The 4,445-nt window shown below is 35.9% G+C and overlaps 1 pseudogene; it reads right to left on the bottom strand.

Moving 5' to 3' along the window:
* Window positions 1–3,017: 3,017 nt before the first annotated feature.
* Window positions 3,018–4,121, bottom strand: LOC102981045 (serpin B6-like; annotated as a pseudogene).
* Between the last annotated feature and the right edge of the window lie 324 nt (window positions 4,122–4,445).

The following is a 4,445-nucleotide window of genomic DNA, read 5'->3' as shown; positions in this document are numbered from 1 at the left end:
TACTTTTATTGAATAATTTATAGATAAACTTTCTAGAGCTTTTGAGTTAAAATTTACATATAATAAAATTCACCCACGTTAAAGTATGGTTCTGAGTTTAGATAACTAAATCAAGTTACATCACAGTGATCACAATCAAGATTTAGAATAATTCTACCACCCCCAACATGTTTCCTCAAACTCCTTTGGAGTACACTCCTCTACATACACTCAGCCCATTGCAAACACAGAATATTTGCCATCACTGTAGTTTAACACTTTACAGACTTTTACAGAAATAGAATTATATCATATTAAACTTTGAGTCTGGTTTATTTCTTATAGCATAAAGTGTGTGATATCCATAGTTTTATAATGAGTCTTGGAATTAGGTAATGTGAGTCTTTCAACAACATTCTAATTGTTCTTTGCCAAAATTGTATTGTAATTATATTAACTTTGCAATTTCATATAAATTTTAGAATCATGTGGTCTATTTCCATTACTTAAAATATTCTGGCACTTTGAGCTTGCTTTAAATGAATATATATATTTGGGAGAATTGATTTCTTAACAATATTGAATTATCTAAGTCATAAACCTGATTTATCTCTCCATTTATTTGTGTCTTCTTTGATTATATTCAACAGTATTTTGTAGTTATTAGAATGCTGACCTTGCACATATTTTGCCAAACTTATGATTAAGTATTTTTGGGTATTTGGTTCTAATGATAATCGTTCTATTAACACTAATTGTTCTATTATGGTTATTAATCTATTAATTTCTTTTTATTGCAAATATACAGAAATACAATTAAATTTCATATTTAATTCTATATTGAAATTGTGTTCTACAGTCTTTCAGTACTCCTTGGTAGTTCCAATATATATTTTTTAGATATTTTGGGGGATTTACTTTGAAGACAATTATGCCATCTTCAAATAGATATACTTTTTTCTTCTTTTCCAAACTATGTTTTCACTTTGCTTTCTTGCCTTATTGCTCTGGTTAAGACGTCTAGTGTGACAATGAATAGGCATGGTAACAACAAATGCATTTGCCTTCTTATATACTGGGGGAAAACATTGAACATTTTACCCATATGCAAAATGTAAAATGCAGGGGTTTTTTTCCTGTTGATGTTTTTCCTCAGGTTGAAGATGTTCCCTTTTATTCCTATTTTGCCAAGAGTCTTATCATGAATGTGCCTTGAATTTGTCAAACGTTTATTTGCAGCTATTGCAGTAATATATATTTTTTCTTGTTCATACAATTAATATAGCAAATTGCCTTAACTATTTTCAAATGTGAAACCAACCTTACATTCCTGGAATAAACTCCACTTAGCCATGATGTAGTTGGCTCTCCATATCTGTGGATTCCACAACCACTGATTGAACCAAGCTTGGATTGATACTATTCAAAGAATAGTTGGAATCCCAAAAGCTCCAAAGAGCAAATCTTGAATTTGTTGAATGCCAGCAACTATTTACATAGCATTTTCATTGTATTTAAAACTATTTACATAACATTTTCATTGTATTAGGTACTATAAATAATATAGAGTGATCGATACAGGGAACATATTGGTGATTGCCAGAGGTGGGGAGTGAATGGTTGGATGAAATGGGTCAAGGGGGTCAAAAGGTATAAAATTCCACACACACACTACTATATATAAAGTAGACAACCAACAAGGATCTACTGTATAGCACAGGGAACTATACTCAATATTTTATAATAACTTATAAAGGAAAAGAAACTGAAAAACTGAATCACTGTGCTATACACCTGAAACTAACATGACATTGCAATTCATCTATACTTCAAAAAAATAAAATTTTAAAAAAGGTATAAACTTCCAGTTGTAAATCTTGGGGGTGCAATGCATAGAAAGGTGGCTATCATTAATAATACTATATTATTGCAAGTATTATTATTCAAGTATTGCATATTTGAAAGTTGCTAAGAAAGTGGATCTTAAAAGTTTTCATCATGAGTAAAAATATGTAACCATGTGAGGTGACAGATGTTAGTTAGATATTGTAGTAATCATTTTGCAACTTATACAAATATCAAATCATTATGTTGTACATCTGAAACTGGTAAGTCATATGTTAATTATATCTCAATTATAATTTTTGAAAAAACAAAATAGTAACTATGTGAAGTGATGGATATAATTTACTTGTTTGTGGTGATTATTTCACAAGGTATACCTATATCAAAACATCAAGTTGTACAATGTACATATAATTTTTGTCAATTAAACCTCAATAAAGCTGGAAAAAAGAAAACTGCTTCAGTATCTATATGGTAATGAAATGGAACAAAATAACCAAGAGAATGTTGAATATGATCACACATTATCTGTGTATTTTAGTTTAAGAAAATGATGTATTAATACAAAAGAGTGAAAATAATAGAGAAAACAGACTGGCACATAAGCATTCACCTAATTATAATAAATATGAAACTTTTGCTGCAAGGTAAGGGTACACTTTTCAGGAATGGGTGCTTGTCCATATAGAAACAAGTATTGATCTTGAGCATCCATACCTCTCTTCATACAGCATAAAAATTCCAGATGTGTAGTAGGTTTAAATATGATAGGTAAAAATTATTCTGAATATAAAATAAAAATTATGAAGCTTTTAGACAATTATCTTAATAAACTTAGACTAGGAGATGGTTCCTTAAGTAGGACAATCATAAAAGAAACTACAGAATTACACATTAGAGAAAACCAAATTACTTTATCAAACTACATCAAAATTAAGAACTTCTCTTTAATTAAGAACACCATTAAGACTATGAAAAGCCAAGAGTGGAGAAGGTATCTGCAAAATATATCTGAAATAGATAACCACTATTTCACCAGAATAGTGAATTTATTTATTTATTTTTATGTTTTCTCGATCAGACCCTTTATTTCTGGACTGTCGCCAAGGCCAATTTGGGTCGCAGCCACGTCACGGAGTACCGGGGAAAGAGGGCCATAGGACCCAGCAGGGCTGCCTGCAGCCACCGCCTCCTCACAGGGAGCTGAGCTGGCCGCAGAACAGAAGCCCGCTGGTCTTGCTGTGCTGGATAAAGATGAGGAAAGGGTGGTCGGCACAGAACCTGGGGGTGATTCTGGCGCAGCGCAGCATCAGGACTGCGCCGGTGGCCGCGGCCGCCTCCGTGCCCTCCTCATCGACCTCCACAAAGGTCTTGTGCGCGACCCGGGACAGGCGCAGGTCCCTCCGGGCCGATATCGCAGAGAAATCCGCCCTGGTGTCCTCGAAGGCGTCGGTCACGCCCAGGGTGCGGAGGACGCTCTCCATGTCGTAGCTCTCCCCCAGCTTAAAACTGGCCAGGGACACCTCCACCTCCTCCTCCTCCATCAGGTCCGGCCTCGTCCACTCGATGAATTTCTCATAAGCAAGTTCCTTTTCCACCATTTTCAAATCGGTGTTTTCATCGGGAAGCATGATGATCATATTGAGCTCCCTGCCGAACCAACGTAAGGAAGCACCAGAATCTTCGTGAATATCTCTCTGATGTAGGTCATTTTAAAGGTGGATTTCTTGAACATAATTTGCACAGGCTTCTCCACATTCTTGCTGACTTTGAATAGCCTTTCCTTGGTGTGCTGTTTGTTAAACTGATTCTCCCAGTTTCCTTTGAAGTAGATGGCATTCACTAGAACCAGACAAGTCATGGGGTCCACTGAATTTGGCGACAGCAGGTCTGTAATTTTTCCTTCTGTCCTTTGGGCTACCCAGGTGTTTATGTGTTTCCTGGATTCCTCCACAGCGCTGATAAAGTCCAGCTCTTCCATCTCTGCTTGGTAGAATTTGCTGCAGGAATCTTTGAAAGATGGGAGGAAACCATAAGCCTTCTCTCCAAAGAGCCTGTTGACGGTTCAGAGCAAGTACTGTGTGCCGGTCCTGTTAACTTCGGTGAGAAGGTTCTGGAAACCCTGGTGGACGTCTTCACCTCCGCCGCTGCTTTTGCTTAGAGAAAGTCCCTGGGACATCTGGGCCGCGGTGTTTCCCTTTGGCCCCATGAAGGCCATGGCCAGGGCAGAGGGGATGCTTATGGGTGAGAAAAACCACATTTTTCGAGTTGTCTTCACCCAGATGTTCAGAAGACATGAACCAAAGACTTAAACAAGTAATTCATACACACACACAAAGTTGGCATATGATGAATTTTCATTTTCCTACATTTATATATTTTTTCTAACAAGTGTTTTCTACTATTACAATCTTATTTGACCTAAAATATAATTATTTCCACTGTGTATAGTATAATTATTTATACTAAAATATAATTATTTTTTTCTTGGCTCCTTCTTTTCCCAGTTTAATATTAGGTCTATGCTATCTTCCTCAAGTGAACTGTGGAGATTTCCTCAATCTGTGCTTTAGAATAGAATGTGTAGTATGAAATTTTTGTTAACACTTGCTAAATAAAGC

This window comes from Physeter macrocephalus, chromosome 12, assembly GCF_002837175.3.
Source record: "Physeter macrocephalus isolate SW-GA chromosome 12, ASM283717v5, whole genome shotgun sequence".
NCBI lineage: Eukaryota > Metazoa > Chordata > Mammalia > Artiodactyla > Physeteridae > Physeter > Physeter macrocephalus.
This window is presented reverse-complemented; position numbering and strand designations above follow the sequence as displayed.